The sequence below is a fragment of the Acomys russatus genome, chromosome 11 (assembly GCF_903995435.1).
Source record: "Acomys russatus chromosome 11, mAcoRus1.1, whole genome shotgun sequence".
Classification (NCBI taxonomy): Eukaryota; Metazoa; Chordata; class Mammalia; order Rodentia; family Muridae; genus Acomys; species Acomys russatus.
In genome coordinates this window covers 36683149-36710267 of record NC_067147.1, presented here as the reverse complement: position 1 = coordinate 36710267, position 27119 = coordinate 36683149, and the positions used below count along the sequence as shown (strand labels likewise).

Sequence of the window (27119 nt, the reverse complement as noted above, 5' to 3'; positions counted from 1 at the left end):
TATTTATTCTTCTGACAGGATTACCATACAAAAAAGAGGCTGCCAAGAAAGCAGGCAGACAAACAAGTATGTTGAATTCTGGAATGACACAGAAAAAGCAGGGTGGAACCTGTCAGATCTTTTTTTTTTTCTTTTCTTTTCTTTTCTGTCAGATCTTTTGAAGCTCAGAGGTTCTATTCCTCTTGCCTGGAGGCAGCGTAGCCACAGAATTTGCTTTTGATGCCATTACTCCTGCCCTCATATCTTTTCCCAGAGCCTCACACCACTGCTTAGTACCCTTCACTTCCCAGGTTCCTGGAGACTTCCAGGGCCTCTAATCCCTGCTACAGGGCAGTCCCTGTCAGCTTTCCACACTCTGGATCTAGTCTGTCCTCTCCTTCATAAGCGGCCAGGCCAGGGGTGTCAAGGTCTAAGCAGCCATTCGTCCAAGCTCTAAAGGAAATAGAAAGTGAAAAGCTGGAAAGCCTGGGCATCCAGAAAGACAAGTTGGTGAGGGCTTTTCTAGCAAACAGTGAGGTAGTGGGGGGAGGCCACTGCCACTTCTTTAAAACTTCCTTAAACGCAGCCTGGAGGATGCGGGTGAGGAAGGAGCAGGGATTTCCCTGAACAAAGCCTTAGGGCCTTCAGCAGCATCAAAGAGAGGTGGGGAATACGGGGTGGGCTTGGCAAGGCCAGAGGCAGAGCCCACCAGCTGTGATTGCCACATCCCTGATCTTCCATCCCTTACTACCCACCTAGCCCAGTGGTTTGCTTATTTCAGCTACTGGAGCCCTTTCTCAGTGTTAGCTTGGGAGAAGCAACGAGGACGGAATGAAGCTGTCTCCCAGGAGACAAACTAGTCAGCAAGGGTCCCATATGCCTCTTTCAGGAATGCACTCCTGCATCTGGGACCACAGCTCCTGATCTGCCACTTGCCAACACAAAGACGACTGTCCAGGCCAGAATGGCATTTGTCATAAAATTAATGGCCCTGGCAGTGACTAAGGCCACTTGCTGTCATTCACAGTTCATCCCCAGGAGGAACAAACTCAAAGCCAAGCACAGGCATTTGAGTAGACGGGAAAGGCCAGTTCAGACCATTTGGTGTCCCCTTTCAGCAGAAAGGATGCACTTATGTCTGAAGTAGGTTTCTGTTTCTTTTAATAAGCCTTGAAATACTGCTTCTTCCTGTACTGGAAGACACGGAGCATAGACTGCATGTCATGCAGTCTCCCACTAGGCTGTAAGTCAATAGGGACTCTGACTAACCTTCTCCCTGGAAAACATGTACTTTTTCTACATGAAAGAAAAAGATGTAGTAGGTTTTTTCTTTTTTTTACTATAAATTTTTAAAAACAAATGGAAATGTTTCAAAAATACACATTTTTCCAGAGTAGGAAAAATAGTATGTTATAACATTACAACATCTAACCTATAGGTAAATTTAATCTCTCCAAGCCTTTTTTAACTCTCTCATACAGTGGGGATAGTATTTCAACTCCACAGGATTATTCTAGGGATTAAATGAGATGAAGTATGAAGGGGAAAAAACCCTATGGCATTTTCAGACTGTAATAAGCAGAAAATTTAAAAGCAGCCTTACTTCAAACCATTTCTGGTATGGTTTATTAATTTTCTGTGGTGGGTGCTGTTTCTTAATCTTTCCAGCAACCAAGAACATTAAAATATTTGATGACTATAATAGGAAATAATCCCCAACACTCATTCTGTGATGGTACCCCTCCACACATTACTTAGTGCTTGGTCCAGTGACTTTGCTTTGGCCAACTGGAAGCTGGTAAATTAGACACTGGTGAAGGCCTAAAGTAGATTTCAGAATGGGCACAGGGGACTTTCATTTCAGAACAAAAACAACCAAGGTGGCTGCTGACCCAAAAATGGTAAAAATACGACTGACCTGGACCCAATCACAACACCACATAAGGCCATGCCAGTGCATACAGGCTGTTCTGTGCCCTTGACTCTTGGCATGCTTTGTCGCACAGCAGCACGGTAACTAGATGACTGACAAGGTGGCAAACACTCCACTCTCATCCACTGAGGCCCCGGGAATACTCCAGGATAAGTGAGTACAGCAGCAGGAAAGGAAGGAAGGAAAAGAAAACACAAGCTGCGCCCGGTTTGAGGGACACGTTCACAACTGAACATATTGACACTGTTCTGGCAAAATTACTTAAATGGCTCTAACCAGAAGAAATGCTCTTGTAACTCCTTCTCATGACTCTTTGCCAAATTACTTGGCTACTGTTTCACCACTTCCAGGATGTAGACTGTCAAGTTAGAGAATTTTCCAAATAATTGTTTTTCAAGAGCTCCACATCCATGCACCTGCTTGTGTTCAATGATCCTGTTGTCATTCGTTACATACGGATTTACTTCCCTGTGAGTAGAGCGCCCTGCATGTATGGGGAGCTGAGGAAGTAGAGTGTGAAAAGTTCTATGTGGATCTGTGTTATTGACACGAGCTGGCCACGGGAAATTGGCAACGCTTCCCACTGCCCGGTGAGACTCAGACAGATGGCAAAGCTTTTCTCTGGTCCAAGTGTGGCTGTTAATAACATGTACAGAAAATGCCCACTGTGGCTTTCTGCCCCCTGGGTATGTACAGCGTGAAGGCTGCCCCTAGAGAGATGGCTCCTACCAAGCTTAGCTCAAACCTGAGCCCTTGGTTATCCTGTATGTACTAACCTTGTCTCCTTGTTCAACTGTTTTAAAAAAATGTGCTAAGTGTCTGCGGTGCTTCAGCTTCTCCTTCAGCGAGGCCAGATCGCCTGGTTCCAACTCGTGTGTGTGTGTGCACGCGCATGTGTGAGTGTATGAGAGTGAGTGTGAGTGTGTGTGTGAGAGAAAGTGTGTGCACGCACGTGAGTGTGTGTGAGTGAGTGTGAGTGTGTATGTGTGTATGAGAGAGAGAGAGAGAGAGAGAGTGTGTGTGTGTGTGTGTGTGTGTGTGTGTGTGTGTGTGTGTTTGATTTTTATGCACTCCCTCAAAGCCCCAGGCAATCCCTGAAGCTGCTCAGAACAGGGCCGGCATGCATACAGGATGGAAGTTTAGTTAAGCACACCTCCTGTTTAATTCAGTTAACTCTGAACCAGGCTTTGAGGGGTACAGGGCAACAAATAACTGCTGTGAGAACAGTATCTCTCCAGGGGGCCCTTTCCACCGAAGTGACACCTATTGCTTGGTACAATATTGTCAGCTCAGGGACTTGCCAATTGTTGAATGGCCCAACACACGCAAACATCTTCTTAGAAGATGCTTGAGCTTAGGAAATTACACACGTGGCTACTGAGAACATGAACATGACTTCTATAACCAAGTCCTGGAATCATATAAAGAATTTTACATGAAACAACACTAGGAAAATAACGAATTCCAGAGCCAGTCTACGGCTTCCTGCAAACTTCAATAATCATGATGTCAGGTCACACAGATTAGTTCACAAGTGAGCATGAGGCCAAGTGTGAAAAGGCCAAATTGGCAAGTGGCTTAGCACCAATGGGGCTAAAATTTTAAGAAATTATTTCTAACTACATAATGAAGATGCCCCAAAGGCCTGTCTCCTTATCCCTGTGCCCTTCACCCCCCTCCACTCTAGCCCTGTGGTTCTGAGCACATGACTAGAGGCCACTATGCAGCTGGGGGAGGGGCTGGTGTGGTGCAGACTTGGTGTTCACTCCAGCACCCAGCATGATGCCTACTATTTCATGTCCTCTGTGACAGCTCACCGATCACAGCTGTTTGCTGACCTCTCCTTTCATGAATGAGCCTGTCCCAGAGTCCAGCTCTCCCCAATGCCATAGCTGGCCCATCTCCAGAATCCTCACCTCATACTGGTTTTTCACAAGTGAATTTAGGCAGCCGCATCTTTACTAACTATAGTATTTCTACAAGACATCTTTACATCCTTTTAGAAATGAGGTTAGAAATAAAGACATAAATCAGAATAGATTTCTCTAGACCAGCAGTTCTCAACCTGTGCATCATGACTCCTGTTGGGAGGCGGGGGGTGAGGGGTGGGGCGTGGGGGGGTGGGCGGCGGAGGTCCCACCCATATCAGAAAGAAGCACAGGTGCTGAGACACCGTGAACACTCACGTGTGGCTTTTCCTCTTTAAGGAGTGTCTGAGCCTGGAAGAGTGTGTTCCTGGTTCAGGTCTGCCTAGTAACTTGGCTTAAAACACTCTTGACACAACAGCAAACACATCATTTAATGTCAAAAGGCACACAGTAAACACAGGTTCCTTCAGTTGCCATTCTCACTGTACACATGAGAAGTAAACAGCGCAGAGAGCGAGGGTCTTACGTTGGTAGCACCCAGACTAAGGATTTACATCTCTGGGGCTGGAGGCCACGCACAGCGTCACAGAGGCCCGGACTGAAAATCATTCTCAGGGTGTCACATTGGCCTTCCCCAGTAACATATGATAAAACAGCATAGCCAGAAGAAATATATATTATATATTATATAGCATATATTTCTATATGTGTGTATGTATATATAACACACACACATATATGTATACGTATGTGTGGACAGTGTGTGTGTGTGTGTGTGTGTGTATAAAATCTTGACCTCTGGTTTCATGGAGAATCCATAAAGGCAGGGGAGGCGTGACAGCAAGGGGCCACAGCAGGAAACAAAGAGCTCACATTTCAAGCACACTAAAGGCATAGTGATAGTGAGCTGGAAGTAGGAAGTGGGGCAAGGCTCTAGACGCTCAAATCCCATCTCCAGTGATGTACTTCCTCCAGCGAGGCTGCACTGCCTGAAGGGTCTATGATCCCCAAATAGGGCTACCAACCAACGACCATGCACTAGTTCAAACCCGTGAGCCAATGGGAAGGACATTTCCTAGTCAGACAAGCTTTGCCATCGGTACCATTCATACCCCACAACCCTAATCCTACGTCCTTCTCACCCTGACTCTTCTCTACAGCTGGATTTTCCCCTAAGATACCACAGACTTCTCACCTTCAGGGATGTTCATGCATGTATTCTCTGTGATCGTGTGAGAGAACGGGGGGGGGGGGGGTTCTCTGGTTTCCTATGAAATGTCTACCTCCTCCTATATGGCCCAACATGTAGCCCTGGGAAAAGGGGGGGCCTGCCAGTTCTAACCCTTGCTGATTCAGCCAAAGGACAGCCCTAGCCATCTCCAAACCTACATCACACTGTCCTGCAGGCATCACCTGAGAGGATGGTTGTTGGAGTCCCCCGCTGCAGAGGAGTGATGAAACCTCCCCGGGATGAAAACAAGTGGGCCCCGCACCCAGATTAAGTGCTGTCTGTTCCTTCCCCACACACCCAGCTGCTGCGATGCGGTCTATAAATCCACCCCACGGCTGCAGACAAATAATGTCTAACTATAATGCCTTTTCCTCTCCATAAACTTACAGTAGACTTAGCAAACCAGCTGACCTTGAAGGGAAAAGGCGAGATCCTATAATCAGCTCCCTGCAAGCACTGCAGGTCACTGTAGCTGGCGCCACACTCCATAAACTATCGTAAGCCAGGGCAGCAGTTTAGTGCCCATGCTGGGGTGGGGGAGGGCAGGTAGCCATGAAAATGAGGAATGGATCATCTTTTTAAACGACTCACCTGAGGAAATACCCGATAACCCTGGCTCATATCGGCTGTGGGAACAGAAACCCACTGGCAAGAGAAGAACGGGTATGGGGCGGTTTCGGTTACAATTAGAGCACTATCAGCTGAGGTATACACTTAAGGACGAGAGTTCTAGTGTCCTTAGCCATTTGAAACAAGCTTAGACCCAAAAGAAGCAACTCCCTGAGTCAATGAGAAAACTTCCTGGGCCATCCCAGACAGGCCTTCTGGTATCTTCCCAGATGGACAGGAGGATGAGGGCCTCTTTTAATCACACCCGAAAAAGACCCCTGGGGCTTTCACTCACCGCCGGCCAGGTATAGCTGTGAGCAGAACGCTGCCACCACCATCCAAGTACATAAACAGAAACCAGTCAGCTGATTTCCTCTGTGAAGAAGCCCTGGTGGAACACGGTCCAGGAACGAAGTCCTCTGCAGAGAATTCTGAGTGTTTGTGAGAATGCTCCAAGAAAACCAGACAAGAGCCTGAGACTTCCGTTTCTTCCCAGCGCAGAACTGTTCTTGTACTGACTGTGGCTTCGTGCTCCTCACAGGTGAAGCGGGTGGGGTGGGCTGACTTCAGATCACTCATTATTGCTTGCTGCTGTTATTCCAGTAAGTGTTTAAACTATCCTTTCTACGCCTCTATGGAAAAACATTCTTTTGCCACGTGCAGCTTGTCCTTCAGATTGGACACAGCTCAAACTCATTAGGACTTTCCCCTGGTAACTTTTCCTCACCCTCAGGGTCTAAGCTGTCTAAGGCTCTGAGTAAAGCTGGCTATCAGTCCATCTCATTCACTGGCTCCCTTCTTCCAAGTCCCACTGCCTCCACGGTGGAGACAACACCCAACTCTACTCAGAATCAGAAGAAACGCCAGGTTGCTGTCTGTCTGCTTTGGCAGTGACTACAACAGCCATAGTCATGACTTTACACAAAGCTTCGCAAAGATCTAACCCTGACAATAAGGTAGAGAAGTTTGGAACATGCTCCTCTTGGGGGGAGGTGGGGAGAGTCCATCCACTTATTAAAGAAAATATTATGCATTTAAGAAAATAAGATAGAAATATCCCCCCGTAGAATCTGACTTGTGTCTTTGTTGTGATTAAAGAAATTATTTTATGCCAGGTATGGTGGCACACGCCTTTAATCCCAGCACTCGGGAGGCAGAGGCTGGTGGATCACTGTGAGTTTGAGGCCAGCCTGGTCTACAAAGCGAGTCCAGGACAGCCAGGGCTACACAGAGAAACCCTGTCTAAGAAAGAAAGAAAGAAAGAAAGAAAGAAAGAAAGAAAGAAAGAAAGACAAGAAAAGAAGAAAGAAAGAAAGAAAGAAAGAAAGAAAGAAAGAAGAAAAGAGAAAGAAAGAAAGAAAGAAAGAAAGAAAGAAAAAGAAATTATTTTATTTGTGTATCATGGCTTATATATAAAAGAAAAAAATTAATACTAAAGCATCACAATAAAGTTCTCCCACTTTGTCCTCCTGTAGTACTGTTTTATTTACTTATTTGAATATGCATGCATGTATGTCTGTTCATGTAGATGTGTATGCACCTGTGCATGTATGCACACCTACACATGGAGGTGTGCAAATATCAATAGCACATGTCTTCCTTAAGTGTGTTCCACCTTATTTTTTTTATCAATTAATTTTCTTCTTTATACATGGATGTGATGAATTCTGATTACTCTTACCTTCACCCTCTATCATCTCCCGCTCATCCCTGTCAGCACTTCCCCTGATAGGTCCATTTCCTGTGTTCATGAAGTTTTGTTTTGTTTTGTTTTGTTTTAGGACCCACTGAGTTGACCCCCCAGGCCATCTGTGTGATAACAATCCGATGACCTGGCAGGCTTACCAGCAAGTACACATCTAACAATAAAGACGCCCTCTCCACAATCCTTTAGTAGCCAAGAGTTCAGGTAGAGTCCTACGAGCCCCTCCCCACCCATGAAAAGCTGTTGACAGTCTTACATAGGCTTAGTGCGGGCAACCAGAACTGTGAGTTCACGATTGGAATGGCTGTGTAAGTCCTAGAAGATGATATTCTATCACATACCCGCCCCCCCCCCAGCATCTGGCCCTTGCATTATTTCCATCCATTATTCTGTGATATTCTCCGCGTGTTAGAAGGTATGGTTCAGGCATGGTGGCGCACGCCTTTAATCCCAGCACTCAGGAGGCAGAGGCAGGCGGATCACTGTGAGTTCGAGGCCAGCCTGGTCTACAAAGTGAGTCCAGGATGGCCAAGGCTACACAGAAAAACCCTGTCTCGGGAAAAAAAAAAAAAAAAAGGTATGCTACAAATGTCCTATTTTAAGGCTGTAGTCGTTAACTGTCTCTTCTGCTCAGCACTCTGAGTAGCCAAAAGTTTCTGCATTCCTGGCTGTTGACTCTGAGTCAGTGTGAGGATAGCATTCGTCAATGGGTCTCAACACTGATGCTTAGAAAGCAGTTTGATGCTACAGCAATGTAACGACGTGGAAGTAAATTCTCCCTAGGGCTTATGACCTTCACAGACAAAAGGTTTTGACTACATTTACTGAAATTTGTCTGAGGAGCAGGTAGTGAATCCAATCAGAGAGTGGCTGGTTACCCCCATAATAGCAATGCCACTACTGTACCAGTGGGCACATCATTCTTGCTGGGTTAGTGTTGTTGTCTTTAGGGGTTCACAGCTGGGTAAGACTCCTGATGCCATGTCTCTGCAAATAGCCTGCATTGCACCTTCTCACATTATGAAAGCCAGCAGCAGAAATTTAGAATATTTACAATGTTATACAACCGCCATTCACGCTATTTTTTAATCACACCCAAATAAAGCCCAATATTCATTAAGCACTTATTTTCCCTTCTCTCTTTCCCACAGCTCCTGACAACCACTAATATGCTTTCTGTTTCCACAGACTTACTTATTCTGAAATTTTCAATAAAGGGAATCATACTGCGACTGGCTGCTGGCACTCCATTTCCTTTTATGGTTGACAGAGGACCAGTATATGCCACACTTTGTTTCTCCACAAACCCAAGCCATTAACATACACTTGGGTTGTTTCCGCCTTCAGAATACTGTCACTCCATCATCCTCCATCATCTATACACAAGTATTTGTTTGACCATCTGTATCCTTGTTTGCTTGCTGATTTTTTTTTTTTTTTTTTTTTTTTTTTTTGGAGAGGCCACTGCCTCACTGCTAAGGATAAGATCCAGTGCCTTGGATACACTAGGGAAGCACTGTACCGCTCGGTGGTAGCCCTAATCTGGACATTTGTTTTCAATTCTTTGGGGGTAGGAGAGAAATTGTTAGAACTAGATTGCTTAGGATGAATAAATCTGTACAAACTCAGGGATGCTAATTTTGTTAGCAACCACAAGCAGTGTTCCCTGACACAGTAGCAAGAACACCAACCGTAACAGCAACACTGATAACGGCGATAGCACGAACGGTAGTGGTTTCTAAAGTCTTGAGGCCAGCGGAAGGTTGAGAATCATGCCAGCACTGCTCTTAGTCTTATTTTCCACAGAGAAAGTCATGTAGCTCGTGAGTATCAAGAGCGGCCCTACCATTCTACTGTCCGTGTTTCTATAAACACTGTGATACACCCAACACCAAGAGAACCATTCAGAAGCACGTGGCACTTGTGCTGAGCCTGAGCTGCGGCAGCGCAGCCACACGAAAGGAGGATGTATGACTCTGTGAGCTTGCCTCCGCTGACGTCTACTGTACACATCCCCTTCAGCAGCTTCATCTGCATAATGTCTGTCACAACCACGAAACCATAAGGTCCAGCACAGAAGGGGCCTACGCTTGTCCCGGTGTGAAGTGCCGAGCCCACGTCCAACAGCCAGCACCATGCGTTGCATTCACTAAATGCATGCCGGGTGCAAGAGTCCGTGCCGACGTCTTTAGTTGCCAGCACACACACTGTAGGCTCTAAGCTCCACACTTGGCTCAGCTGCCTTTGTTCATGCTCAGATCCTACTTGTAGACATGGGTCCGCATGTCCTTGGAATCCTGGTTCTTATCTGTGATTCATGTCTACTCTCTGTCTATGGGATCTGAGGTGTCCAAGGATCAAATTCTTCCTTGTGGACTTGAGAAAAACAGACTCCAAGGCATTGTGCCCCTGCCCTTACAGCTATGTGCTCACATGGGCATGACTTTTACACAGCCTAACTGCCAGGATAAAATAACGACAAGTACGCACAAACCTCAAACAGGCCAGGAAATTATTAGTCAATATGCATCACCTAAATTTCAGATTCTGAAGATGCAAAAATTCATCCAAAATATCCCATATGGCCCGCAGAGATCCAGTATTCTGTCAGCCCTAAATAATTAGCAAATAACTTCTGTTTGCATATTGGACTCTGTCTCAGCTGTAAAATTAAGAAACAATCTTATTAAAGGTAATCATTCAAGAAGGTTAACAGGGGAAAGAAAATAGACCCTTTGTGACTTTCAAAACTGAAGCTGCGAGGAAGCCTGAGATTGGTACTGAGATCGTACCCTGTGGTAGATGGGGATTTTTCCCAGTGGAAAAGGCAAGTCCCCAAACTCATAAATACAAAGGCCCCTCCCTTTTACTGAGGTGAATGGATTCTGGCCTGTGATACTGTTACACAGCATCCACCCAGAGAACTCTAGAGTGTGCTGTGATCTGGGCATGCCCCACAGCAGGAAGTTGGCATGGCACAAACTGCTTGAGCCGATTGACCCAAGTTGTTCCCATGGCTAATGAATGGGATGGCCAAGGGGAACGGCCAGGAAGTGTAGTTCTGTATGAAGATGTGTGCTTTTTCACTCCAGTACAGCAGAATTCCCAAGGGGAGGAAATTCTTTGGTCCAAGAGACTTAATCATTATGAGAAAAACAAAGGCTGGGTGTGTGTGGGGGGGGGTGTATCATAGTGAGAGATCCCCTTATCTAGAGTGGAAGAGCCCTTGGGTTTGGTCTTCAGCACCACAGAAGAGAGAAAGGGGGTGGCAGAGGGAGAGGAGAAAGAGGGGGAATGGGGCAATGGCTTGGTTCCTGAGGGCTCCATCATCTGAAAGTTTCATCACCCTAACAGAGCACAAGCAAGAGAATCAATGCTGAAAGTGCACTCGGGTACTGAGGAGGGTTGAGGTCGTCCTTTAGATAATTTTAGCCTCTTCCAATGATCAAGTTATAGGAAACATATTTAACTCAATCTGTACAACACTTTCAGGATGTGAACCCTTGGGTTTCTATGGAGACACTACAGTCCGTGCTACAGTCACACTGGCTTGTTGCATCACCTAGTTGTATATCTGCCATGCAGAAGGCCCCGCTACTGGAATCGCAAGACAGTGCCCCACTGCCTAGGTGATGCCTCCAGAGCATTCTGGGAACCACACAGGGCTGAACCTCTTTATTGAATTATGCTGCCCTCCATGGAGTTCTGATGGGGTGTCCTAAAAGTATAGTTTTGACTACTAATGTATGCCTTAAGTTTGAGAGGGTCCGAAAAGTCCTTCCCCCCTGCTACAGTACACTCTGAGAGCAAAACATTAAGTGGATTTCGAGAAACAGCAAAATGGTCTTAATCATGTTTCTAAAAAACCACTTATTCCCCAAAGCTGTGTGTTTTCATGCTATGGTTTTGAGGTCTTTATGTTTTCTTTGGATACACAACCAGGTTCTTTGTGGAGGGTTAAGTTTAAGTCACTGAATAAAGTATCCGAAATCCAGAAACATCTACAAACATCATACCAAGCAAGATAGGAGTTCCCTAGGTACTGTGGAGCTTCCTGGAGTAATTCATTCTTGCTTTCTGGCCGATTTTTCATTTCAAGCCAACAAACCTTGTTTGGTTCATTAACAAACACTCCAGGAAAGCAAATGCTTCCACCTGCTCTTTCCTAATTCATAGTTTCTGGCTTGATGAGACATGATGTTGGAAGTTGTTGCAGCTTGTATCTAAAAACTCCTGAAAATATCTGTGTGCTGAAGGCTTGTTTGACAGCCTGTGGCACTACGGGGACTTGATACAACCTTCCGGAGGTGGAACCTAATGAAGGAAGCTGGGTCACTGGAGACATGCATTTGATGGGGATTGGATGATCCTGCCCCTCCCCCTCCCTGTTTGTTTCACATCTGGCATGTTGATAACAAGGCTTCTCTACCACGTGATCCCCCCATGATATACTGTGATGCCATAAGCCAAAAGAAACAGAGCCGAGGGCCTGCAGATTAAACCCATAATTCAAACACATTTCAGGTTGGTTACTTGAAGTATTTTGTCCCAGTGCCTGACCCGAGAGCACTGCAGTGAGTATTGTCTCTGAGTTAGGTTGACTGATTCTCAACACAGTCTCAGGCATACACTAATGCTGACTCAGTAGTGGCCACATATGTGAACAAAAATAAAAAATAAGGGGCTGGAGAGATGGCTCAGAGGTTAAGAGCACCGCCTGCTCTTCCAAAGGTCCTGAGTTCAATTCCCAGCAACCATATGGTGGCTCACAACCATCTATAATGAGATCTGGTGGTCTCCTCTGGTGTTCAGGTACACAGGCAGGCAGAACACTGTATACATAGTAAGTAAATAAATAAATCTTTAAAAATAAATTGTAATTTGGAGGCAGGGCAAAATCAGCCAGAGCTAACTCAGCTTGCAAGTCCCTAGGTCAGTGGGGTTGGGTGCACATGTGCCTGAGTGTCAGGGTCTGGAGCACCACGAGTCATTGGCATCTGCACGTCAATGCACAGTATGTTGTCCCAAGCCAGTGAGTAGGTGGCTGAAGACTAGAGGGGTCTATGCATCACCAGTGAGCTATAATTATACTTGTTACCCCTTCTCTGTGACTTAGCTTTCCACAGATTCAGATGGTTAGAGACAATCATGCTCTGAAAATACTACAGAAAGCTCTCAGAAATAAACAAGAGGATTTTGTTCAAGTAATGCTTATTGGAGTTGACTCTGGCTTCAAAGCACAAGAGCGATGTGCCCTTATGGGATCTTATGTTCCTAGACGTTGCTGGAGGTCAGGAGGAAGTAGACATAAGTGGATCCCAGGCCAGGAAGTTCCCTCTGTTAAGAGATTCTAATCCACCAGCAGTCCAATGACAGTTCTTAGTCACCACGTCACACTGCCTAGAAGAAATCTGAACTGAGAAGACTCAAGGGTCCCAAATTTCCCTCCCTCGTGGGTCCTTAGGAAGCCCAGATTTGGGTGGTGGTCTCAGGGGAGTCATGTAGGGAAGGATGTGTCAGAGCCAGTCCTGTCCTTGGAGTAACTGCCTCTGAGCTACCAGAAGCTTCCAATCAGGATCTACTTGACTGACTGCGCCCCAAGATCCAGTGGCAAGTCTTCACCACATCACAGTCATCATAAAAGTGAGAGTTATATGGAGTCTCTGATATGACTGTTCCGAGTAACCACATGTGATCACTCCAGCTACCAGGTATAATCTGCCAGTAACGAACATCAGGAACCTTTTGGTGGAGCCAAGTGATATGCTCTACAAGCAATTATGACCATCCTACTCTTGGAAGCAGATAACCGTCCACATCATGGCCCATGCAAGCAAGGGTGACGTTCTGTTTTGTTTTCTGTTGCTGTGATAGCATACCATGATCAAAAACATCCTGGGGGGAAAAATGTGTTTGTTTGGCTTTCACTTCCAGGTCACAGGTCATCACTGAGCTAAGTCAAGGGCAAGGACACAAAATAGGAACCTGAAGTCATCAGAACCATGGAGAAACACTGAAGCTTATGCTGAGCTAGCTTTCTTAATCCTGCTGAGGCACACTTGCTTAGGGATGGTGCCGCCCACAGTGGGCTAGGCTCACCCACATCAATCATCAATCAAGAGACTCTCTCACAGACATAACCACAGGCCAGTCTCATCTTCTCAGCTGACTCTAATGTCACACTGAAAATAAAAACAAACGGACATAGAAAGTATGGTAGGTACCCATGGAGAGAGCCAGACTACAGCACTGGGACACAGAGGGCCTCCTCATGTTTCTTGCTAAAAGGCCAAAACCTTGTGCACAAAATATCCTCAGTGAATGAAGGTCAGTTGTGGAGCTCAGAGAAGATGCATAAAATATTTTGAAAACAAAAGATAGACAGCAGGGACTAAAAACTAGAGGACAGCAACGGACACCCTGGAGGAAGTCCTCAAGCAAACTCCCTGAAGCTGTCAGTCCTGCCTGAGCACACTGCGACAAAGGAACGCATGGTGCTAATTCCTATACCTGCCGCCAGCCCTGTCCTGTGAGTTACTTGCGCTGAGCCTCATGTGTTTTGGTCCTGACTCTCCTATTTCCTGAAGGGAACATCTGGCATAAGAGGTTGCTATTCATCCAGGTGTGGTAGTGCATACCTTTAATCCCAGCACTCAGGAGGTAGAGGCAGGTGGATCTCGTGAGTTCGAGGCCAGCCTGGTCTACGAAGAGAGTTCCAGGACAGCCAGGGCTATTACACAGAGAAACTCAGTCTACAAACAAGCAAAGACCATACTATACTTTCCATGGACCCATGGAAATGGTGTCTGTATCCCCAAGAGTAAAATCCCTTTGCATTAACATGTCAGGCGTGCCTCCTGGGCTCACTCCAGGACAGCATCAGCCACCTCCACTCAGCAAAGTGGGCTGGCCTCTCCCGCAGATCTTTAGGGTCAATTGAGAAAGATACTGCAGAGACACAGCCATCACACTGTAATGCAGTAGAGGAGCAGGGTCCATGGAATCACAGTCCTTTGATGCTCATGTTCCTGATAAAACTGGGGTAGCCTTTGCATCCTCCTGTGTGCTTGATCGCTATGCCATTATAACACCACCAGGCTGTGAATAGCAAGAACGCTACGTGGGCAGCTGTTATACTGTTTTCTTTAAGAAATAATGGCAAGATAAAGGTCTGTTTATAGTCACTACAAATGCAATTTTTACAAAATAAAATATTACACAATTTTCTTATGCTCTTCCATACACCTAAGTCCCAAGCCTGGTTCTACATAGCATCGAAACGGTTACATTTTTCTTTTCAACTTATTTGGAATATGTGCCCCCCAAAACATCGATGCCTATGTTGTTACAAACCCAGTAAAATTTTAGGTCATGGTGTGCCTCTAGGTCTTTGAAAACATATTGAATATTTATAAATATTCCAATTATATATTGTTTCACAAATCTACCTGCAATATATATGCACATGGTAGAAATTTGTCTGCCATATATTCATGCCTACTATGAATTAATCTAGTTGGTTAGAAACTTCTTTTTATTATTTCTCAGCCTTTTAAACATGCATGGCAAATGAGCAAAAAAGCACTGCCTTTGGAATATTATGATCTTATAGAACTAGGAAGTGGTATATTATAAACTCCAAAAAGTCAAGGATTTTAATGACCTACATAATTATTAAAATAATAAAAGAAGACCTAAGAGTCATGCAGTAAGAAGTAACACCTCGTTCTCACCTCCACCATCTGCACAGCAGCAGCAAAGCAGCAACCATGCATGAATGCATCTCCATCCATGTTGGCCAGGCTGGTGTCCAGATTGGCAATGCCTGCTGGGAGCTCTACTGCCTGGAACATGGCATCCAGCCTGATGGCCAGATGCCAAGGGACAAGACCATGGCAAGGGATGGCTCCTTCAATACCTTCTTCAGTGAGACAGGCACTGGCAAACACTTGCCCTGGCAGTGTTCATAGACCTGGAACCCAGTCATTAATGAGGTTTGCACTGGCATCTTCTGCCAGCTCTTCCACCCTGAGCAGCTCATCACAGGCAAGGAAGATGTTGTCAATAACTATGCCAGTGGCCACTATACCACTGGCAAGGAGATCGTTGACCTTGTCTTGGACTGATTTGCAAACTGGCTAACCAGAGCACAGGTCTTCAGGGCTTCTTGGTTTTCCACAGCTTTGGTGGGGGAACTGGCTCTGGCTTCTCCCTGCTGATGGAGTGGCTCTCTGTTGATTGTGGAAAGGAGTCCCAGCTGGAGTTCTCCATTTCCCCCATCCCCCAGGTTTCCACTGCTGTGGTTGAGCCCTACAATTCCATCCTCACCACCCACACCACCCTGGGTCACTCTTGATTGTACCTTCATGGTAGACCATGAGGCATCTATGACATCTGTCAGAGAAACCTCAACATTGAGCATCCAAGCTACACTAATCTAAGCAGGTTGATAGGTCAAATTGTGTCGTCCATCACTGCTTCTCTCTGAGATGATGGGACCCTGAATGTTAACCTGACAGAATTCCAGACAGACCTGGTGCCCTTCCTTCACATCCACTTCCCTTTGGCCAGATATGCCCTGTCATCTCTGCTGAGAAAGCCTACCATGAGCAGAGTTCTGTAGTAGAGATCACCAATGCCTGTCTTTAGCCCAGCCAACCAGACGGTGAAATGTGACCCTCACCATGGTAAATACATGACTTGTTGCCTGCTGTGCTATGGCGATGTGGTTCTCAAAGATGGAAGTGCTGCCACTGCCACCATCAAGATCAAGTGTGCCATCCAGTTTGTAGACTGGTGCCCCACTGGCATTCACTACCAGCCTCCCACTGTGGTACCTGGTCCAAGACTTGTCCAAGATACAGAAATCTGTGTGCATGCTGAGCAACACCACAGCCACTGCTGAGGCCTGGGTTTGCCTAGATCACAAGTGTGATCTGACACATGTCAAGCACAGCGTTGTGCACTGTTATGTGGGTGAGGGCATGGAGGAAGGGGAGGGGGGTTCTCTGAGGCCTGTGAGGACATGGCTGCCCTACAGGAGGATTATGAGGAGGTTGGCGTGGATCTGTTGAAGAACAGGGTGAGGAGGAAGAAGAGGAATTCTAAGTTAAATGTCACAAAGGTGCTGCTCTCACAGGGGAGGTTACTCTGTTCCTGCCGAGAGCTGTGGTCTCTGATCAGTTCATTTGTTTGCGGCACTGTGTTCTTAGAGCAGTTACTGATGTCTGCTATAAATGTGAATGATTTAGCACAGACCCAAGCCATCTATTTCACTGATAGGTTTTAGATGAAATATTCCCTGTCTTAAAAGCATAATTAAAAAAGAGTTCACCATTTAAAAGTTAATTTTTAAATTGATATACCAGAAAATTACACATGTAACAGAGCACCACTCAGTGTTTTGGTGCATATGCATTTGCATCACATTTAAATTGATTTCAACAGTTATCTTCGGAAACATCAAAATCTTTTCTCATAGCTTACTGAAATGTACAGTGTATTACTCTTCTCTGGAGCCAACTTACTGTGCAAAAGCACACCAGAAGTTCTTGCTCCCATCTAACTGTAACTTAGAAACCAGAAGCAATTGCAGGTGGGTTTGTTTGTTTGTTTTAAGTATTATTGACCAATGGGTGGCTGCCCATGCACATGTGGTACCCACAAATGTGTGGGACTGATGCTTCTGTCTACATTTAGGGTAAGGAAAGAGGCACTGAGAGTCAGTACATGGATCACAGACCTCCAAGGGGGCAAAATGCCCACTACCAGCTGGAGCAGGAAATGAGGAAGTGAAGGATGTCTCTGTTATTCTTCTGTTATTCTTGCTATGGTACAGAGGTCAAAAGGACAAGTCTCTGTCTGTCTCTGTGTCTCTGTGTCTGTCTCTGTCTCTGTCTCCCTCCCTCCCTCCCTCCCTCCCTCCCTCCCTCCCTCCCTCCCTCTCTCTCTCTCTCTCTCTCTCTCTCTCTCTCTCTCTCTCTCTCTCTCTCTCTCTCTCTCTTTGTGTATGCACAATTACTGCAAGGAAGGCTAGTTCATCAGTCTTTTTCCTCTAGAAAGCGTCATTGTGAAGCAGATCATCAGGGCCACAGGATGATCTGCTTTGTCATGTATCCTCACCCAGGAGAAGGAAAGTCAGCTGAAGGCTCGGTGCAAATGGGACCTCACCAAAAGCCACCATGATCCAGCCTCTTCCTTCCTCCTGGAAACAGATTTTTAATGCAGGGAGTTGTTCCAGTGGTTCCTAAAGGGTGTTCGAAGGTCTAGTGTCTAGATTCACTGCATTTATCATTTTCAAAATTACAGACCTTGCAGCATCTAGAAAAAGCAACACTCAAGGTCATTTGGTCAGGCTGACCTTGCCAGTTTTGTATCTTTTGGGAATAAGATATTGAGTGAGTGGATAGGTTATTTGTTCATCCCTGAACATATCAGCATTACACAGCCCTCCATCCTGATCGTTAAAATAAAATAAAAGCACAATATTGCTCCTGAGGGGAAAACTGACAAAGTGAGGTCCACAGCATTCCAGGTTCTGTGTTTCTCACAGAAGGAGCATCGCGAGAGCCATGTGGGTCCTGCTGTAGCCCTGGCATGACAGACCCTAATGAGAAGCCCTCACATGGATTGGCCACTTGGTGGTCCCAATGAGTCACACCAACACTTGTGCAAGAAAGGGGAGTGTCACAGGCACATGAAACAAAGGCTACGCTGTGACTTGAGCCAGCACTGCCCCTCAGTTTCACGGGCTGCAGTTGGTCCAGACAGAAATGCACTCACCAGGACCACAGGAACCCATACCAGTCAGTATCCTGAAGTGCTTTTCTGGGTGCCTCTGAAACCTTGTCTGGGGACACTGACCTGTAGAAGAGCACCACAGAGTACCCACTTGAGCCTTGGGGAATATGACAGGGCAGCTGAGGCCCAAAGACCAGTGCCACTGTCATGACAAAGGGTCCCTAAAGATCAGGACAGCCTTGGAGGAGATAGGCATATACAGCAGATGGGCTGCAAAGCCAAGAGCCAAGTTTCAGTGCAGCAAGCACTTTATGGTGACCTCTGGAAAGGGGGTTAATGGACCATCTAGCTCATCCTTCTTTTACCACTCTGATCATTTTTTCTCAACACCAGAACTAAAACAGTTGCACTTAAAGCTTCTTTGCTCAATTAACCTCTTTGTCTCACCAGCTCTCAGTAAACCTTAAATGCCACAATCCACCAGAGCTGTCAAGTTAAAACTCCTCCAGCTACGTGAAGTCAGCCCAATCTATGCCCCTTTAGATTCTAAGGACAGTCTACCCCTCTCTCTGCTGTCCCCCTCCTAAAGGAATCAGCCAAGGAGAGAATATGCCCCCCCACCCCCTGCTTGTATCTGTTCTCAGGGTCTGGGATAAAGGATTAATGAGCTAAAAGCCTCAGGTGGGCTGAAAACTCCAAGCAGAAAGTTAACTGATAACACCTGTGGGCTGTCAAGATCCAGGAACTTTCTCCTAAGGATAGCAATATCCCACCCCCACCCCAACCACCGCTGGTATCTATTACTTTGAGATTGCACAAGGAACTGACCTGCAGATGGAATCTTCTTTTGGTTTTGTTTTGTTCTGTTTTGTTTTTTAATCTCTCTATTTAGGTGATGGTGGTGCACACCTTCCTTTTTAAATAATTTATTCAGATTATATCTCAATTGTTATCCCCTCACTTGTATCTTCCCATTCCCCCCTCCCTCCCTCTTTTAGCCTATTCCCCTCTTCTGGACCTGTGAGAGAAGGGGACCTCCTCTCCGACCATATAATCACAGCCTATCAGGTCTCATCCGGATAACCTGCTTCCCCTTCTTCTGTGTGCCCACCAGACCTCCCCACCAAAGGGAAATGATCAAATAGGGTGCACCAGAATTCATGTCAGAGGCAGTCCCTACTCTCCCCACCACCATGGAGAATGAGCTGTCCATTGGCTAGATCTGATGGAGGGATCCTAGGTTTACTGCATGCATTGTCCTTGGTTTGGTACAGCAGTTTGGACAGCTTCCCCTGGGTCCAGATCTGCCAAGTTGATGGTTTTCTTGTGGGGTTTCTAGACCCTCTGGGTCCTTCTATCTCACCATTCTCCCATACCACTCTCACCTGTAGTCCAATAGTGAATCCCAGCATCTGTCCCGATCCTCTGCTGACTCTCAGAGGACATCCGTGTTGGGCTAATATCAATAATAAGTGAGAATATACCATGCCTGTCTTTCTGGGTCTGGGTTATCTCATTCAGGATAATCATTTCTAGTTCCATCCATTTCCCTGTAAATTTCAAGATTTCCTTGTTTTTAATAGCTGAGTAGTATTCCATAGTGTAAATGTACCACAGTTTCTTTATCCATTCTTCATCTGAGGGAAATCTAGGTTGTTTGCAGATTCTGGCTATTACAAATACGGCTGCTATGTATAATTGAGCAAATGTCCTTGTTATGTGATGGAGCATCTTTTGGGTATATACCAAGGAATGAAATAGCTGGGTCTTGAGTTAGCCCTATTCCAAACTTTCTGAGAAAGTGCCAGATTGACTTCCACAGTGGTTGTACAAGTTTGCACCATAGGCTGGTTGATGAATAGAATAGAATCGCAGACCCAGAAATAAATCCACACACATATGGACACTTGGTTTTTGACAAAGAAGCCAAATCTATACAATGAAAAAGGATAGCATCCTCAACAAACAGTGCTGGTCAAACTGGATGCCTACATGTAGAAAAATGCAAGTAGATCCATATTTATCACCATGCACAAAACTCAAGTCCAACATAAACCAGAGACACTAAATCTGTTAGAAGAAAAAGTGGGGAAGAGCATTGAACTCATTGGCACAGGAGACAACTTCCTGAATAGAACACCAACATCCCAGGCTTTAAGATCAACAATTAATAAATGGGACCTCCTGAAACTGAAAAGCTTCTGTAAAGCAAAGGACACTGTCAACAGAACAAAGCGACAGCCCACAGACTGGGAAAAGATCTTCACCAACCCTACATCTGACAAAGGGCTAATATCCAAAACATATAAAGAACTCAAGAAATTAAATACCACCAAACCAAATAACCCAATTAAGAAATGGGGTTCAGAGCTAAACAGAGCATTCTTAACAGAGGAATACTGAATGGCCGAGAAACACTTAAAGAAATGCTCAACGTCTTTAGTCATCAGGGAAATGCAAATCAAATGACTCTGAGATTCCATCTTACACCCATCAGAATGACTAAGATCAAAAACTCAAGTGACAGCACATGCTGGCGAAGTCTTAAATTTCACATGAAAACACAAAAGACCCAGGATAGCCAAAACAGTCCTAAACAATAAAAACAATGGCCAGAGAGGCTCTAGACCTCCCTAAATGCTACTGTCTATTACCATCACTCTTACTCTCCAGAACTTGATGGTAAGATCCTATTGCTGAAGACACCACACATTTGAGTCATGGAACAAGGGAAGATCAAGTTGGTACTGACCTGGAAGGGCATCTGCCTTCCATAACACAGGACTCACCAGTCTTACCCTAATGTGAACCTTATGAGCTAAAAGAATGACTGACCTGACAAAACAAACCCACTGCTGCAATAGTGATACATACGTCATGGAAGCAACCACTTTCTGAATGGATTTAAGGTCTATTACAGAAGTAGAACCCACACTTGACACTACTATCGGGGCCAAGACCCTGTAGCTAGTGAGGCGACAGGCCAAGGGGAGAACCAACAGCAACTAATCTGTATCTTAGTTAGGGTTTCTATTACTGTGATGAACACCGTGACAAAATCACTAAAGGGAGGAAAGGATTTATTTCCACCTACAGCTTACATCATCCAGGAAAGTCAGGCTGGAACACAAGGCAGGAACCTGGGGGCAGGAGCAGGTGCAGAGGCTATGGAGGAGGGCTGCTTACATACCTTGCTCGGCCTGCTTTCTTCTATCATCCAGAAAATACCTGCCAAACGGTGGCACCACCCACACTGGGCAGGACTTTCCCTCATCAATCACTAATTAAGAGCTTGTCTACAAGCCAAACTTAAGAGAGGCATTTCCTAATTAGGGCTCCATCTTCTCAGATAACTCTAGCTTGTGTCTGTCGAGCTGACAAAAGGAAAAAAACCAAAAAACTTAACCAGGACACTGCTAAACGGACAATGTTACATATTAAACTGCCATGAAGGAGAGATAAACCTGTTATTTAGGATCCCAAGTGAAGGATTGGAATGGTCTTGTGAGAGAACAGGTACTAGAAGACCGACCACCCTGTGCAGGCGCTTGATTGTTGCCAGCTGAAAAGATCCCGTGAACAGACTCTGGGAGGAGATATAGAAATGAGCCCAGAACTGGAGGTGGGCTTTTTGGAGACTTGAGATAGTTTTGACTGCTCATTGCTGCACTTTGAGATGCTCCTAGAGAGAACCACTCAAGGGAAGGCTTTGGGGCTCCGGCTCCTACTGAGGTTCTGGGTTCTGGTTACTCTAGGTTCCAGCAGAAGAAATTCTGCTGATTACACCAGGAGAATCATTCCTCAGAACTGATATCCTTACGGTTTTGTTATTGTGTCCATTAATCCTCATTTCCTATTTGTTTTGGTTAGTCGGGTTATAAGTGACGTACGCTCGGTCACTAAGTTGTTAATAAAATATATTGGTTAAAAAAATTGAGCATACAAGTGGCGCCTAATCACTTATCATTATAACGGTAGATCAGTACATTTATCAGCCCTCATCAGAGAATCTTTGCAGTAGATGGTCATTAGCACAGAGACCCACAACTTGTTAAGGGCCAGGGAATAAAAGACTGTGGAATACCCAGCCCTAAATGGGACATCTATATCAGAGCCCTTCCTCTAAGACTCGGGGATTACTTCAGAAGAGGAGGGCAGAAAGAGTGTAAGAGCCAGAAGCAGCGAATGACTGACTACAGGAAACAAGGTTTTCTGGACACAGCTGGGAAGCTGCATACATGGACTCACTGCATTTGTGACAGTACGTACAAGACCTGCAGAAGTTTGAGACATACCTGAGACAATTAGTTGATAAAGCAAAAGGCTTATTTTGGCTCACATTCTGGAGGCTCAAGTCCTCAGCTAGGTAAGCCCACTGGTTTGGGACCCGGGCAGAGGCAGCAGCATGTCGGGGCAGAAGTACAGAGAGGAGGGAAGTCAGGAATGAGAGAGCACCCCTCCCAAAGCCATACCCTCAAAAACCCAAGTGCCTCCCATTAGGCTCGGCCTCCTAAAGTCCACTCCTCCACTGTCACCACTCTGCCTTCCAAACCTGGAATGCACAGACCACTGGGGCACACAGATGCAAACCTTAGTGGAACCCAGGGCTGCCCAATAATTTCAGTGGTCACAATTCGACCTTGCTATATTTTGGTAGTATTTCTATATTTTTAATAACCCAAAGATCAAAATGCAGTCTAGAACCTCAATATATGTTTAGAGATATTAGAACCTTATATTTAAAAAATTTTTTTAAAAGAATTAAGTATCCATCATTTTTAATAGTTTCACTTCTTTTAGTTTGATTTGACCCTTTTTCCTACCTAAAGAGCCATGGCTATAATTTTTACCAAGGCCCTCAAATGTCCTGAAAATCCTACTTCTCTGCTCAGGAATCATTGTTCTTAGTAGCTAATTACTACATTACAATAGATGCAGAAGTTACACTTGGTACATTTTAGCACTTTGCGTCCAATTTCTCCTTTGGAGCAGATTTGTTTTTTTTATTTGCTTTTCACTTATAAGTTTTTCTAAATCTGTCCCAGGAAACATCCCATTATTATACTTTGCAAAAGTTTTTTTCTTCTTCTTCTATATTGGCCACTATAATCTCTCTAAGTCAAGCCCGTCATTTTCCGGTTTAATTTGTTAACAATGGGAGCAAATGCTTAAGCCTAGTACCTAATCTGAATATACCAAAACATTTTAAAATAATGCCAATTTCATAAAGAAATAAAGTCATGTGTGGTACAGCCCACGTGGTGAAGCTGAGAAGTGAACTGAGAGCGAGCTGCCGGGAGACCTTCATCCTGCAGCATGGCGTCTGAGCTTCCTTCCCCTTGTTCCACCCAACCAATGCTAAGCCAGATGCTTCCTTGGGGCTTCCAGTCTTCCAGAAAAATCCACATAACTCTACTCAGGCACCTTTCCTAGAATACTAATTACTGAATTACAGCCAAACCTTCAGGAACATTGTGAGGCGTAAAGCCACCGAGGACAGAAAAAGCACAAGGACCCAAGCGAGACAGATTGCAACAACTATCATTTTTGCCATGAAAAAAAAATCAATGTTTGCCACACTAAAATAACTTTTCACTCATACTCCTCTTGAGTTAAAATGTTGTAGGGAGGGACTTGGTGCTGGAGGAAGGAGATATGCTCTTGTGGCTTTCCAGGGACCTAGGGAAAGCAGGTGGATACAACAGAAACCCACCAGCCATGGCTGGAGTCACCTGGACTATTTGCCCCTTGGGAGAGTCTCAGGCAATCTCCTGTGAGCTTGGGCTTGCTCACAGTGACTCTATTAGTCAGCCTTTCACTGCTGCCACACAATGCCTAAAACAATGAGCTTAAAGAACAGAAAATGTTGATTTTGACTCATGGGTTTTACGGTTGCAGTGCATGCTCAGTTTGGTCCTTCCGGGCTGTCATGAGGGCACGGATGCAGGAGCACATGGTAGAGGAAGCTACTAGGAAGCTACTGGGCCATGGAAGCGAACGGAACCAGGAAGCAGAGAGAAAGAGGCTGGGGTTCCTTTCTCCTCTCAACGGCACGCCTCTGGGGTTTTAACTACTTCTCACTAGGCCTCACTCTCTCAAGGGCGCACAGCAACCTAGTAACATCATAAGTTAAAAGCCAAATCTTCATGGACTTTTGGAGGAGACTGAAAATCCAAACCATGGCAGAGGCCAAACAGTACCAACTTGCTAACTAGTTTCCGTGAAGACAGAACGTGTATTCCTTCTCTTTGTATTAAAAAACAAAACAAAACAAAACAAAACAAAAAAACAACTTTTTTGACTGAAAAAAATAACTTACGAAAGCTGGATTTATTTTGGCTTACAGTACCAGGGAATATATGGCCACAGGAGCTTGACGGAACTGGTCACATTGTGTCAGTGAGCAAAGAGCAACAAATGCTGTTGCTCAGCTCTCCGCTTTTATAAAGACCAGAGCCTCGGCCCATAGAGTGATGCTGTCCACATTTGCCAGGCTTTCTCACCTCAATGAATCTAAGTAGTCCCTCACAGACATGGCCAGAGGCCTGTCTTCTTCCATGATTCTACATGGTGTCAAGTTGGCACTCAATATTAACCTTAACTCCATCTCTTACCAAATGGCACCTAAATACATAATTTTTAAGCTATTGCCTTCCACCTTTTGTCCCTTTAAGCTAACGGCTATCTCATAATGCAAAATGCAGCCAATCAAACTCCCAAAGTATCTGCAGTCTCTACCAGTTCCGACAATGTTTTAAAGTATAGGATTTCTTACACTCGGGCAATCTCTTAATCACGAGTCCTTATATAATCATAGAACAAGTTATATACTTCAAACATGCCATGGAAGTGTAAATATTTTCATTCTAGAAAGGAAAAATGGGGGTGGGGTGGGGCAGAGCACAGCAGGGAAAGACTGGACCAAAGCAAGACCAAACTCAACAGCAGAACATCAAATCCTGCGGCTACATGTCCAGCATCTGTGACTCATGGTAGAATCATCTAAGTTACAAAAGGCTTCATTAGCCCAGTCTCTTCCAGTCCTGCCACCACAAGTACACATGGCTTCTGGGGGCCAGCTTTATTCAATATTGATAGCTTTCTTCAATAGCTATCCATGGCTCTAGCATCTCCAGTATCCCGGTGTCTAAATGCATCTTGGGATTCATCTTCACAGCCTGACAATGTGGCCTCTGAGGGCCTCCTTGCAAAAGCACTTTCTTAGGCAGCTGGTTTCAAGCTGGGAATCCTTTTTGCAATATTCTCAGTTCAGGCTTCTTCTTTTAAATAATTTGCATTTTTATAAATTAAGATCATTCACTGGGTGATATCTTGCCTTCGCCGTACCTTTCATAATTTTCCATTAGTCTCCTCTACCCCGCACCCCCACCCCAATACCACCTTTGTTCTGTTTCTCTTTGTTTTTGAAATCCTCACTCCTGGTCCATGACTAGTTTCCTGCCTTCGGTGAATTTAAACATGCATTATCTGAAGAGTTAAACACAGAATCCACAATGAGTAAGAACATTCAGCACTAGCTTTCCTGGCTGCCTCACTCAGAATGATTATTTCCAGCTCCATCTATTTATCTGTAAATTTCATGATTTCAGCTTTCTCTTCAACTAAGTAACATTCCATTGTACATATGAACCATACTTTCCTTATCCATTCGTCAACTGACAGACATCTAAGTTGCTTCTACTTCTTTGTTTTTTTTTTTTTTTAATTTTTACATGTACTGGTGTTTTGCCTGCATGTATGTCTGTATGAGGGTGTCAGATCCCCTAGAACTGGAGTTTCAGACAACTGTGAACTGCCACGTGGGAGCTGGGAATTAAACCCCAGTCCTCTGGAAGAGCAGCGAGTGCTCTTAACCACTGAGTCACCTCTTCAGCCCCTGCGATTGTTAATAGCACAGCAATAGACATGGACCTCTGTGGAACCTCTGTGGTACCCTATATGGTCCTATATAGGATATGTGAGTAACAGTGGCATCACTCATTCATATGAGTATTTGTAGCTGTCTGAAGAGTCGTCGGGCAGATTTTCATAGTGACAGCATCTGTTGACACTTTTAACAGCAGTAACGAAGCAGTCCCCTTCTCTTATGACTTGTTTCATACAAAAGTCCGTGCTACCCGAGGAAATTTGGGGAAATGAAGTTTCCTCCTCCACGACTGGACGCTCGAGGTATCAATCCAAAAAGCCAGTCTGTAAGGACAGCAATGGGGTACAGGGATTTCAGGTACACGTGGAAAGAAAAGATTCTGGAGAAAGAGAAAAAAAAAAAAAACCTGGGGGAGGAGGGATGGAGAAACTTATACCCAAAAAGACTCTGGGGCATAGAGAAATGGCTGGCAAAATCCACAGGGACAGCTCAGTTGGTGCAATTAGTTTATGAGCATGAGGACTTTAGTTCAATCTCATGAACCCATGGGAAAATCCATATATCCTCACACTTGCACTTATGCTCCTAGTGCTCTGGAGGGAAAGCCAGGCAGATCTCCAAAGCTTGCAAGCTCTCCAGTCTGGCCTACGTGGGGATTTCCAGGGCCAGTGAGAGACCCTGTTGCAAAAACTAAGGCAGAGAGGAGGCTAAAAGTCCATGCCTCAAGCCAAGCAATGGTGGCGCACGCCTTTAATTCCAACACTTGGGAGGCAGAGGCAAGGCAGATCGCTGTGAGTTCGAGGCCAGCCTGGTCTACCAAGCGAGTCCAGGACAGTCAAGGCTATATAGAGTAAACCTTGTCTCTAAAAACAAAACAAAACAAAAAAAGACCATACCTCAGGTTGTCCTCTGGATCACACACACACACACACACACACACACACACACACGAATACATACATGCACGACCCCATGGTGAGAAACCAAGGATGAGTCGTTCTCTGAGCCTTACTAGCAGGTCATACAGAAAAGAAATGGAAGGCCCAAGGCTGAGGCTAAGGTGTGTGTGTGCTGGAGCAGCAAAGAGAGATAGGAAGGGTCTTTTTTAAAAATCTGATTTTCTCTGAATGTTCTATAAACTCACTATGGGAAATGTGACTACAAGG

At 45.2% G+C, this 27119-nt stretch overlaps 2 protein-coding genes and 1 pseudogene across 2 annotated transcripts in view; 1 reads left to right on the top strand and 2 right to left on the bottom strand.

Annotated features, from left to right (window-relative positions):
- Positions 1-27119, bottom strand: part of Ranbp2 (RAN binding protein 2) — a 531879-nt gene that overhangs the window by 136828 nt on the left and 367932 nt on the right. The window lies entirely within an intron of this gene.
- Positions 1-27119, bottom strand: part of Sh3rf3 (SH3 domain containing ring finger 3) — a 292558-nt gene that overhangs the window by 183188 nt on the left and 82251 nt on the right. The gene's annotated exons all lie outside the window — the stretch shown is intronic.
- Positions 15065-16433, top strand: LOC127195588 (tubulin alpha-1A chain-like; annotated as a pseudogene).